General features: G+C 36.3%; 1 protein-coding gene across 4 annotated transcripts in view; it reads left to right on the top strand.

Annotated features, from left to right (window-relative positions):
* The window catches only part of SLIT3 (slit guidance ligand 3), a 772,326-nt gene that overhangs the window by 530,161 nt on the left and 227,873 nt on the right, over positions 1–14,292 (top strand). The gene's annotated exons all lie outside the window — the stretch shown is intronic.

Genomic DNA, 14,292 nt, shown 5'->3' with positions numbered 1-14,292 from the left:
ATACCCTGAAAGCTGGAAAATACAAAGTCTTTAAACTATTTTCCAGTCCAGTATTGCTGCTCTCAATCCATTTTTCTGGAGCAGTCAGCAGAAGTAGCACCTTTCTCCAGCTTGGGGATGCCAGATTTTTTCATAGTTCTTACAATGTGTTTGGGACATAAGAAGTATTTCAATGCTTTTTTATTATTCAATTCATGCATTCATCCCAGTAGTAGCACCCATCATCTTCTTTTGGAACTAAAATATAGTGTGTTAGAATACTAAAGCTGGTAAGAACTAGAAGAAAGATCCTTAGAGAAGATGAAGCCCAAAGAAGACCTCAACACTCATGTGCCCTGCCTGATACCAGCACTTTTCTGTTATGCCATGTAGTCTCCATGTTCTAATACACATAAATTTAAACATACACACTCATGTACATATTCATATATACTTGCATATGCTTACACACTTATTCATATATACACTCACACACAGTGCTTTAGTTGGGCTTTATGTGTTTCTCATAATCTCATTTGTGTTCTACTTATCTGTGAACATATCTTGTCACTCCAACTAGGATGTAAGTTGTTGATACATAGACTGAGTATTATTTATCTTTTTAATCTTCCCTAGATATATTTTGCATATATGAAGTACTTAACGTATAATGAATTCTTGAGTGCATATAATGCTGCCAGAGAAGAATCATACAATTTAAATAATCATACATTTAAATGACCTTAGAAATAAAATTAATATATTCTTTCATTTTTTTTAGAAGAGGAAGTTGAGGCCTTAAGAGAGTAAATGACTTGCCCAATTATGTATGATAGCAAATAACAGAGCTGAGACTGAAACTTAGGTCTGCCCATTATGTTTTATTTTGTAATACTTTAATGAATTTATCATGTTATATTGTATATAGGAAGGACCATGTGGCATAGAGGACATAGTTTCCAGTTGTGTCCGACTCTTCATGATCCCATTTGGGGTTTTCTTGCCAAAGATACTAGAGTAGTTTGCCATTTCCTTTTCCAGTTCATTTTCAGATGAGGATACTGAGGCAAACAAGGTGAAGTGACTTGTCCAGGGTTACAAAGCTGTGAAGTATCTGAAGCTAGATTTGAACTCAGGAAGATGAATCTTCCTGACTTCAAACCTGGCACACTATCCATTGCAACTTTTAGCTACCCTAATAGATCCAGAGCCAATCACAAAATTTGGAAGGCCCAGATTAAAGTGTCTTATACATACTGGCTATATGATAATGGGCAAGTCAACTCTCTAAGGCGATTTAGGTTGCAGAATGAGAAAGAATCTGAACTATCAAGGGAATTTCTTCTCCTGGAATTCCCTATACCATTGAAATCAAGGTCTGATCACTCTTCATGTCTTCCACTTCTATCTCTATTTCTACCTCTTGATCTATATCTACATATACATGTACACATGTATTCTGTCTGTTGCTCTCTCTTTCTCATTCTGTCTCTGTCTCTCTCCTCCCTATAGCTATGTATTTGTGTTATGTATGTGCATATACACACATGTATACATACATGTGTGTGTATATATATATTATATATATATATATATATATTTGCACAGAACTAATGTGAAGCATTAGATACTTACTAGCAATGTGACTAGGTGCAAGTCACTTTTAACCCTTTTTACCTCAGTTTCCTCATCTGAAAAGTGAGATGGGAAAGAAATGGCAAAATACTCCAGATCATTGCCAAGAAAACCCCAAATGGGGACACAAAGAGTCAGACATGACTAAAAATAACTAAATAACAGCATACATACATACACATGAATTTCCATGAGGAGAGGTAGAATAGGGAGGTGGATGGGGTCAGAGGACCAGAGTTTGAGTCCAACTCTGTCCACTTATTACCTGTATGATTCTGGACCAGTCACTTCATCCCTATAGCCATCAGTCTCTTCGTTGTTATAAGGAAGAGGTTGAACTAAATGACCTAGATGGCCTCTTTTCATGTTAAATCTGCAATTCTGTGAACTTAAAAAAACTATATCTAATGACAACTTTCCTCTACCAGATAGATCCTTGAAAATCAGGAGCAGTTACAAGGATAAAGTTACTATCTCCTTTTCTCTTAATATTAACTCTGGAGTTTCTTCACTTTAACAGAATGGGGGTAATATCTCTACTTTGTATTTCTGAGTTGTCAGGAATATCTTTTGCAAACCCTAAAAATGCTATAGAAATGTAAGCTGTTGTTATGATTGGTATTATCATTGTTATTAGTAAGGAAACACTACAAATGCCAGATGGAAAACTCACTTGTAGACCATTCAGAAATGTGGGGATGTGTCAGACATATAAGGGGCAGGTGTGCCCAGCTGAGCAGGCCCAGTTTGTTTTCAAAGAATTTTTCCTTTTAGTTGTGTTTAATTTATCAAACCCACAATTTGCCGGCGGCTGAGAATGCCAAGTATTGTGACATAGCTGGAAGTAAAGGGAATGTGGGAGGCCACTGTTAGGAATTCTCTGAGCAAAGCAAAAATAACAAAGTATCTCTTTCACTTTCCTAGGGAATGTTGCAAATGAGAAACAATTGAGAGGTGGGTGGAGCTCTAGTTTCTTTTGAATTTCTTCTAGTCTCCTGTTTGTTTTTTGTTTTTTTCCACTTTTGGGTATAGTTTCTGCTGATTGTGAGGACCTGACTCCAGCTAACTGATCCATTGTCATCTGTATGTGGCTAATTTCTTTCATATGCCATGTGAAGAGACAGAAACAGAACTGATGTTAACCATTCAGATTTTTCGAGCCTATTTCAATTGTCACCGTTTTATGTACAGTGAGATCAATGCAAGTACAAGGGTGGGAAAACAGAGGTTTGGGAAAGGCTATCTTGAAAGAAGCATAAAAAAGAATATTAGACACATCATTTTGAATCTCCTGAATTCATCCTTTTACTCTTGTCTGATTCTCATCATTTTAATAGGAAACAAAGGGAAATTCTAAAACTATATGTATCATATCTATCTGTCTTTATAAAAGCAAAATGGGCTGCTTTGAGAGGGAGTAAGTTTCCCATACCCACTGTCCTGAGCCTTCAACCATAGCATTTATTGGGTATTTTAGTGGGGATTTCTATTGTGTTTGTTTTGCATGAGGATGGCCTCTGAAGTCCCTTCTAATAAGTATTTTCTATGTTCTGTCTGATACTTGGAACAGGATGATCTATTGTTCCCAGAAAGTCAAAATATAATGGGACTACCTCTATCACTTACTACCTGACATGTTGAGAATCTACCTAGTCACAACTCCATAAGAAGAAATGTCTCCTTTCCCTCTTCTTCATTAAACTAAGGATATACTGCCAATGTGCACAATATAGGATTCCATAACAAGACAGGCACCCCCCCATTCCTGGAATTTGTTGATGTTGACCCTTTTTAATTTATTATCATTACCATTTGCATATGTCCAACCACATTGAACCAAGTTGCCGTTGCCATTTGCATGAAAGGAAATATTTGCATTTCATAGGTGTCTCTGGCTGTGGTCTTGACCAGTCCTGAGATATCTTTCAACAAGAAATCACTGCTGGCCCACCCTCTGACCTCTGGAAAATGAATTTCATCATGGTTATTCTGGCCCCAGTTCCCCTTGCCCAAGTGAAATGTCAATTAGATCATTGTCTGAATCTTTTTTTGTCTGCTTGTGCATATTTAGACTGTAAGTATATAATTTTTTTTAATCAAGGGAATCTGGACAGAGGTTCAGAGTGTCTTCCTAGCTTGCCTGTAGTGAGTTTAAGAAGCCTATGCTTTGGAGTAATTGCGTTTGCCACAAAATGAAACTCTATGCTATCATGAATGGTTTCTTGACATTGAGTTTAGGATCTGTAAATAATTCTACTTCCTTTTTTGTTACATGGGGTATATTTGTTTGTGTGGGTATAATAAAAAATGTGCTGAATTCAACTAAAGACTTGGGTTCAAATTCTGCCTCTTCCTATCTAACCAACTCTAACCAACCCACACACTTACTCTAGGTCTCAGTTTCCTCATCTGTAAAATTAATTAGCTGATCTCTTTAAGTTTCTTCTAGATCTAAATCTCTGTTCCTGTATGGTTGCGTTCCTCATTGCACTTTTGAGAATCAAACTTTTTTTTTATAAAGTTGAGTAATGAGATAACTTTTTTTAAATCACCATTCCCTTGAGTAATGCTTAAAAGAAAGCCTAGATATTGTGTGTAAGGGGAAAAACCCTAGTTAATCTCTGCCAGAGCAAGACAGTACTTTCCTAATACACAGTAAAACCTTGATGGTTTAAAATTCAAGTAAACATATTTTTTTCTTCCTACACATGACTTTTAGAAAGCAGAGAAGCAAATCATAAGTTTCCATTGATGACTTAAGAAAACAAAAAGGTATTCTGAGGTCAGTACACATTCAGTCCAGCTTCCTAAATATTCTACTTCTTTATCCATAATCAAGAAGCACTTAATCATCATAAGAAAAATTTTGTCTTGACCATCATACTATCCCATTTGCCAATTAAGTCGGAAAAGTGTACAAATGCAATGAATGATTTGTACCAGCAGGCACGTTTTAGGCAACCTGGAACCTAATCTCAGTTGCGTCCCAAATTGTGTGAACTTGAAAACAAAATACTTTATCCTATGGATTTCTATTTCCTGGCATATAAAATGAAAGGCAGAGCATATTAGTTCTTAAGAGGTACCTCTACTCTGGAACCTAGGAAGAACTAGGTTGAAATCTTTTCTCTAACATATTAAATAACATTTCTTTTGACAAGTCACATTTTCTTTTTGATTTGATTTTTCTTACAGCAAGATAACTATATAAGTATGTATACATATATTGGATTTAACATATTTTTACCATGTTTAATATATATATATTGGATTACTTGCCATCTGGGGGAGGAGGCAGGGAGAAAGTGGAGAAAAATTAGAACACAAGGTTTTGCAAGGATTAATGTTGAAAATTATCCATGCATATGTTTTGAAAAATAAAAACCTTTAATAAAAAAATACATATTGCTTTATGATTCATGTTGGGAGACAAATATCAGAGCAAAAGGGAAAAAGCATGGGAGAGATAAGAAAAACATAAAAAGGAAGTAAACATAACATGTACTGATTTACATTCAGTCTCCATAGATCTTTTTCTGGATGCAGATAGTATTTTCTGTCCAAAGTCTTATGGGATTGCTTTGAATCACTGAATCACTGAAAAAAACCAAATCTTTCATAGTTGGTTATCATACATTCTTGTTATTGTGTACAATGTATTCCTAGTTCTGCTTGTTTTGTTCAGTATCAGTTCATGTAAATCTTTCAGGCTTTCTAAAATCAGCTTATTCATTATTTTTTATTGAATAATAATATTCCATTATCTTCATATACCACAACTTGTTCAGCCAAACCCCAACTGACAGGTGTCTATTCATTTTCCAATTTTTTGCTACCACAAAAAGAGCTGCTACTAACATTTTTGAACATAGGTTCTTTTCTCTTCTTTATGATTTTCTTGGGATACAGACCTAGTAATGACACTGCTGGATCAACGGGTATGCACAGTTTTATAGCCCTTTGGGCATAGTTCCAAATTGCTCTCCAAAATGGTTGAATCATTTCACAACTCCACTAACAATGCATTAATCTCCCAGTTTTCCCACATCCCCTCCAACATTTACCATTATCTTTTCCTGTCATTTTAGCCAATCAATGAGGGGTGAGCTGGCACTTCAGAATTGTTTTAATGTGCATTTCTCTAATCAATAGTGATTGAGAGCATTTTTTCATATGACTATAGATGGCTTTAATTTCATCATCTAAAAATTGTCTGTTCATATCCTTTGACCACTTATGAGTTAGGGAATGACTGTATTTTTTATAAATTTGACACAGTTCTTTATATATTTTAGAAATAAAACCTTTATCAGAAACAGTGGCTATAAAGATTTTTTTCCCGAGCTTTGTACTCCCCTTTTAATTTTGGTTCTGTTGGTTTCATTTGTGCAAAAAAAAAATTTAATTTAATGCAATCAAAATTGCCCATTTTGCCTTTCATAATGTTCTCTAGTTCTTCTTTGATCATAAATTCCTCCCTTCTCCAAAGATCTGATAGATAAATTATCTCTTCCTCTTCTAATTTGTTTGTTATCATCCTTTATGCCCAAATCATGTACCAGGGTAACTGTTTAAGATTAAATGATGCAATGGATTTGGAGTCAGAAAATCTTGAGTTCAAATCTTGCCTCAGATACTTAGGTATGTGAACCTGGACAAGTCATATAACATGCCTGTCTCAGTTTCCTAATCTATAAAATGGAGATGATAATAGTATCTACCTCTCAGAGTTGTTTTGGGGGACAAGGAGGAATGAGATAACATTTATAAGGCACTTAAAAACCTTTGTGAATGAATAAATGAATGGTACATAGCTCTTAAAAATCACAGAGCATAGGCCAGTCTTTACTGGGAAAGTAAGTCTCTTAGTGGAAACTCCCTATACACTAATAAAATAATAATTCTAGTTTTTTTAGATGAGGTTAGTGTAGAAGAGATCTAAGGTACCTCCTCTTCTACTGTTTCCCTTGAAATGATAACAATAAGAAAGGCAGATCCCACCAAGAGTTAGTGTGGTACAAAGCAAAATTCCCTTCTGAGTCTAAAATATAGATAGCATATAAGAGAACCTATGGATGTATAATCCTCTCTCTCACTGATCCCTGGGATATTACCCCTCTTACTCTCATAGATCCATGATCTCACAAGTAGGGGTATTTTCTTCATCACCCATGGTTCTTGTTCTTATATTATAGTATATCCACCATAAAGGATCTAGCTATGTCCATACACCATTAAATAATGTTTTCTGTATTTGCCATTTTTGGTCAGAACCTGTGATTTCATGGATGTGGGGAACTCCCAGTCAGAAGATAACCTTCACCATTGCAGATCTACACTGTTTCTGCAACTGATAATCTTAGAGAATTGTCTAATTGGAAGTAGGAGAGGTGGAAAGGGCAGAAACCCTGCCTGTCCTCTACATTCTGTTATTATCATTAACCAGCTATTAATGTGAGAGTGGGTTAATCATCACCTCTATTTAAAAACACCCATACTCCCCAACCTAGGCTAGTATACTTGCTCTATATGTTTAGATAAGCTCCCATGGCCCAAATTTAGGTTGGTCCTGAAGTCACCCTACTTTTTCTGGGTCTTCCCAGTAAGCAATAGATTCTGTCTGTGATTCCTTATAGCAAATTTTTGGAATCCTCTGTTGGGAAGTATGATTGAGCTGAAGAAGTGCTAATGTTCTATGCTAATGTTTGAATCTTCTACTCTTTGAAGATATTACATCTAATAGAACTCAAGTCTATGGTCCATCAGGGCCCAGTGCCAAGCTCCATTGCTATAATCAGATGGCTGACTCAATTGAATTAACTAAAATGTATAAGTTTCCTTGTCTATGCATCCAAAGACACAATATTGGATATGCTTTTAGAATAAATAACCTGTCTGGCAAGCAGTGTCTCTATATCAAAGTACTGCCCTCAATATCTAATGGAACCAGGAAACTTAGAAAATTTGGGATCCTCTTGTCTAGGACCCTGAGTTCCAAAGTTAAATTAGGAATAAACAAGCATTTAGAGTTTATACTACTCCATTTACTATGTGTAAACCGATTTTTTAAAAGCCTATTTCTGTTGCCACGACTTTATATAAAATTCCTAGTGTTTTAAGTAGGAGCAGAGGAAGAAAGATTCTAAGACTTTACACACCATATAAGTCTGTCTCTCCAAAAGTAGAATGACCTACCTCAAGAGAGAGTGGGCTTCTCCTTTTTGGAATTTTCAAGCATACAGTTGGTGGACAATATGAATACCTGCATCCAAGTACTCACATAGAGTTTTACACTGAATCACAGCTCTCAGAACTGGAAGGGAAACCTTTTATACTTTATCTGAATAGGACCCCCACTGTGCAATGTCCCCAATAAGTGGTCATCCAACTGTCATTTCAAAACCTCCAGTGAGGAAGAATTTATTACTGCAGCCCATTCTACTTCGGGACCCTTCTCATCATTAGCAAGTTTTTCCTTACATGGGGCTAAAATCAGCCTCTCCTCATTTCCAGTCATTGCTCCTAGTCCTGCTCTTTGGACCAAGCACAATTCTGAGACTGATCCTTCTCTTCCATCTGACAGCCTTTTGTCTCCTTCAAAGCTGTGGCCTGACACCTCCCCCTACCTCCCAACTAGGTCTTCTCTTCTCTAGACTAAACAAATAGATTCTTTTTTTTCAACCTGTTCTCAAACAATATAGGCTTCAGTTCCCTCATCATCTTGGTACTTCTTTGGATGTATTCCAGTTTGTCAATGTTTTACATAATGCAGTACCCCAAACTGAACGCAATACATTTGTACCATACATTCTACTTAACAAAGCACTTTATGTACATTATCTAATCCAACTTTCAAAACAAACCTGTGAGGAAAGTAGCATAGATATGGCTATCCCTCTTTTTTATTTTAATAATTTTTTTCAACATTCACCTTTGCAAAACCTTGTGTCCCAAATTTTTCTTCTTCTCTCCCCTTCCCCAAGACAGCAAGCAATCTGATATAATTAAACATGTGCAGTTCTTCTAAACATATTTCCACATCCATCATGCTGCACAGAAAAATCAAATCAAAAGGGAAAAAATGAGAAAGGAAAAAAATAAGCAAACAAACAACACCAAAAAAAGTGAAAATAGTATAGTTTGATCCATATTCAGTCTCCATAGTTCTCTTCCTGGATGTGGATGGCACTTTCCATCACAAGAATATTGGAATTGCCTTAAATCATCTCATTGTTGAAAAGTTGTTTTACTTCTTTGACAAATGTGAGACAGATCATGGTATGGTTAACAGACTAGTATTTGAATGAAAAAGACAAGTTCAAATCCTTCCTCTGACACAAACTTGAATGGGCAAGTCATCCTTAAGTTTATGAGACAATTCTACAAGCCTGAAGTTATAGGCTAGTTGCCATCTGTACCAACAAAGGATGCAATTTTTACAATGTTGAAAATTGGTCTGCATAGGTCTGGACCTATTATCCCCCCCCCCCCCCCACTCAAAATAACTAAGGTTTAGAAGGAGTGATTTGTCCAAAGACGGCACTTAGCAAAGTGTCTGATACATAGTAGATGCTTAATAAATGCTTATTGATTGCCTGACAGACACAAAATACATTTTTAACTCTAAAAACCGTTGTTATCTCTACTGTATCATATAGTCTTAATTCATTCTGTTGCTTCATGTGTTTCATTTTCCTCTCCTCAGCTAGATTGTAAGTTCATTGATATTAGGGAGCAAATCTTATGCTCTGCTCTTTACCCCTCCCCATATACACACACACACACACACACACACACACACACACACACAGCACAATCCTCAAGATATCATAGGAATCAAATAGAAACTTTTGCTCTTTAATTACTGAGTCTATGAATCAAGGTCCCACATATAAAGCTCAGTCAGTTCCAAAAAATCCTCTCGATTGTACATTAGTCCTCCTGCTGCTGGGTATAAAGTATTTGAAGAGAGCAAGGGGATGATTTCTTCTACGTGGAATCCTCTTGTACTTTGGAATCTGGGCTTGTAAGAAAATAAACTGGAAAAGGCTAACTCATTAGATCTAAGGAGCCCGCTGGCCATTCCCCTTATTTTAAAACACAGAAAGCACTTTTTACTTCTTGTAGACTTTATGATGTGATGCATGAAACAGCAATGTAAGTTAGATCCTAAGTTGGGTAAATACAGAGACAGCATTTAAGTTACATTGAGAAGCAGTTGTCAGAAATGTGCCATTCATTCAGAGTCTCTAAGTGCTCTGTCAGGCTTTAACTTGATTAAAATTGAAAACCGCATCACTGGAAAACCAAACGTGAAATCGAAATCTCTTTACTTGGTGCTTTTACATCCCGAAGCCTGAGCTTATAGATTATCCTCAGCTAATTTATGCCATCCTTGTGCCATACATTAATTTTGAATATATTTGTTGAAAATTTCCTGTAGCTTGCATTTGTGGTTGTCAAAGGGGCTTTTATCCCCCAAAAAAATGGTGCTGGTTTTAATTACAATTCTAAATAGCTTCATAACCATCGTGAACTCTGGATTTACATCATTTTATGACAGCCACACGGTTCCTGCTTTATTGATTTTGTCATCTGCTTCATTACAGTTAATGCAAACCTTTTGTACAGAGATTATTCTGGTGCTGGGTCTTCTGGGAGGGGTTAGTATGACCCAGACTAACCAAAACAGGCCGCACTGTTCCATTTGCAGTGCTGATCCCAGGGAAAATAGGATGAAAAGCTTGGCCAATGGGGCCATTAACTTTGGCCAGAGGAAATGTTACTTGGGGTGGCCAAATCCTTTCTCTCCTCTGATGGTTCAGCATTCTTTTGCTGTGCAGTCCCCCAGCCTCATTTATTTTGATGGGACAGCCAGGTTTCTTCTACCTTCTGAGTACTCCTCTAAGAGTGCTCCCATCCAACTTTCCTAATCTGTCCTTTACATTAATGAAGATATCCTATTGTAGCCAGACACTTGTATGAGAAGATCTCTTGAGTAAAAAAAATCTGCTTCTCCATAAACCAATAAAAATTTTTAAAAACCTCTGGTCAATTGGGGAAAAAGAATGCCTCTTTATTGACCTCTCTGCCTCAAGTTTCTCCCTGACCTAATCCATCCTCCACATAAGTCACCAAAGTATAGCACTAACCAAGTCATTATTCTTCTCAATGAGTAACAATTGTTCCCTTGTTACCTAAAGGATCATCTGTAAACTTCTGTTTGACTAGTTGACCAGTTTGATTAGACTTTAGAAGTATGAAGAGGAGTGATATTTAATGAGGCTGGAACGGTAAATAAGACAAGTTGTAAAGGGCTTTAAATGCTAAATTGGCCCTTTTTAGTGTTCCTTGTACACAGCACTCCATTTCCCATCTTCAGACCTTTGAACCAACTGTCCCCTGTGTTTGGAATGCAGTCTCTCTTGAATACCTTTCAGATTTACTAGTCTTCTTCAAGACTCAGCTTAAGTATTACTTCTCCATTAGGTTTTTCCTGATTCACACCCCATTCCTACTCCCCACCAAAATCACTTTATATTCATTTTATATATAACCATACATGTATGTTTTCTTGTCCCCATTAGTGTGTAAGCTCTTTGAGGGCAGAGAGTGTTTTACTTCTGTCTTTATATCCTTGTTTCCTAGCATGCTACTTGGTGCAGAGTATTTACAAAATAAGTGCTTGTTGGTTGATTGATTGCTTATAATTTGGTTGATGGTCTATGCTACTCTTTGTTCAACAACATACAATAACCAATAAATGAGCTATCTAGATAATTTGCTATAGTTTTCAAAGAATATGGGAGTCATAATCTTAGACCTCATCTAGTATCATCCTGCCCTCTGAAAAATGAGATTACTGAGCCAAAACAGGATAAATTATTGGCCCAGGCTTAAAAAAGTAGTAAATACCAGAAAATGAGATTTGAACCCAGGACTTTTGACTAGAAATCCTGTAACCTTTCCATCATCCTAAGGTGCTTCTTACCATTGAAGTGAGGTGTTGAGAATCAAGATGAATAAAAATTGAATTCCTAAATGGCAAAGTTGTGAAGAAACTAAGATTTTAATGGAGATTTAAGATCCTGTAGGTGACACAGGTTGATTGATTCAGATCATCAAACTTTATTGGCCACTTGTTAAGAAAGGGGCAGAGATCTGGGAGAGCAAAATTTGCCTGGATATATTGATCAGGTGTCTGTATACCAGTAAGGGCACATTAATCAATCTGTGGAATTCCAGAGGTTCTGCCACATAAGGTAACTGATTTGAGTGGACTTGAAAATCTTTCACCAGAAATCAAGAAGTGGGGGGAAAAAATGCAGTTAGAAGATAACCTTGTTTCTATAATGATCCAGGAAGGTGAAGAAATAGGGGTTAAGTAAATTGACAAATCTAGCAAAGACAGAATAAATCCAGAGGGCATAACAAGAGGAGGATGCCAAAAATGCCCCTTTATTGGGAGATACCAAAGAAGCAATACTAGAAGAATCTGCCCTTATATCTCCTTCCTGAAACACAGACTGTAACCCTGGACAGATCCTCTTCTCCTTGGATCTCTAGACTGTGTTTTTTCCCTCCATGTCTGAGAGAAAACTTGCTGTCTTCCAGCATCTTGTTGGGAAGAAATGGTTTCCCAATCACATATATTATAGTCTATCAATAGTTTTATTAGTTTTTAATTTTATTTTTTCAATTAAAAAATCTTTTATTCCCTCTCATCCAGAAAGAAAAATAAAACCTTATTATCAAATATGCACAATCAAGCAAAAAAAATGCTCAAATTGGCCTTGTTCAAACATGTGTGTATATGTGTATGTCTCAATGTGCCTTCACTCTATTACCTCTTTTTCCGGTTATCACAAGTTCTCTGGAGTCATAGTTGGTTATTAGATTGATGAGATATCTTACATTTTTTCAAAGTTGATTGTTTTTACAATATTGTTACTGCACAAAGTGATTTTCTGGTTCTGTTTAATTTACTCTGCATCACTTCATACAGATTTTTACGGCTTTCTTCTTATTCATAGTTTTATAAAGTAAGATCAAAGTGTCAAATGACCATTTTCAACAACTTCATGACTTTTTAGTATTGTTTCTATGACCAGATTTTTCCAGAGAACAAGTGGGAATGTGCCTCAGGAACACAGAAGAGATAGAATTTTGCAAATAAATGGGGTTGCTTCCCTAGGAAGCTGCAGCATTCCAGGTCTTTGGTCACTACAAATCTAGTACTCAGGTTTAGTGACCTCACCTTTTTGGGTCATTGGAATGATTGTTTTCCCAGAAAACTTTAGTGGGAAAAATTAGTCCTTTTTTTAATCTTATCCTTCACACCTGGGATTTTACTTACTGATAAAGGAGGAACAGAAAAAGAAGCTTTACTCTATATACCTAACAGTAATTTTATAAGGTATGATATATATACATATATATTAATGTTTTTCCCATTCCAGAAAAATGGTTACAATAAAATGAGACTCTCTGTGAAGGGTGTGAACATTCAATGGTCTTGTCTCCTGTAATGAAAACTAAAACTCAGTTTTTTTCCAAATGAGATAAAATGTTCTAGAGTTTCTGAACCTTAGCTCTGTTTATGAGAAATGCCCTTAATTCTTTTCCTGGAATCTTAAAAGGGGTTGGAAATAATGTCTTCATGTTTTTACCTAAGTGCTCATGTTTAAAGAGAAGCAGGCACAGTTCAAGCTGAAAATGATTATTTGAAGGGGCTATAGTTTCTCTATCCTTAAGTCATTGTTTCCTCTATGACCCAGTTTCAGAGCACTGTCTTTTAGTCTCTTTATTCCTTTTGATAGCCAACCCTTGTATTTCACTGAATCATTGATTTAGTTCCTGAAAGAAACTTGCAGGTCATCTAGTTCAACTCCACCATTACTTTTGAGGAAAATGAGACCTAGAGAAGTAAAATATGGTTCACTGGAGAAAGTACTAGATTTAGAATCAAAGGACCTGGCTAATTCTTTGCCCTTGAGGAATCTCTTCTGAGCTTCAGTTCCCTCATTTGTAAATTAAAACCTAGCTTAGCTTATCTCTAAGGTTTCTTCTACTTCTAACTCTATTTTCCTGTGACTTATCCAAGTTCATACAAGACTCTCTTCACAATGTGGTGATGTAATCTTATTTTTATATACATTTCTCCTACAAAAGTTTTTCATTAGTAACAGTACATAGCCTTCTCATGCCCAGCAGGTAACTATACCCCATGAGGGACCCAGCAACCTTCATTCTTTGGAGATTGTGGTATCATTTGATGTTTAAAAATGGGTCTTTGTTTCAGGGAGAATTCTGGCTACTTAAAAAGCACCATGAATTTTCTTTCACAGTTTGCTCTCTTCCTTCTATTAAATTTTGGGCTCAATGCATTGTTCATTCTCAGAGTCCATCAAATATTTTCATTGTCTTACTCTTAACAGGTGCTCCAACTATTCCTACTTTTCACCAAAGCTATGGTGGCATGGGCCAATTTGAGAGCCTACACTTATCTGGGAGAGAATGGCCTCCTTCCAGGTTGGGCATTTCCATTCCTACATTGCTTGACCTGGTTGATCTGTCATTATCACATAGTATAATGAGAACAGTGTTAGACTTTGAGTCAGAAGATCTGAGTTCTAATCATGACCATAATATTTTATAAATCTGTGATCCTGAGCAAGT

The sequence above is a fragment of the Sarcophilus harrisii genome, chromosome 2, assembly GCF_902635505.1.
Source record: "Sarcophilus harrisii chromosome 2, mSarHar1.11, whole genome shotgun sequence".
Lineage (NCBI taxonomy): Eukaryota > Metazoa > Chordata > Mammalia > Dasyuromorphia > Dasyuridae > Sarcophilus > Sarcophilus harrisii.
This window is presented reverse-complemented; position numbering and strand designations above follow the sequence as displayed.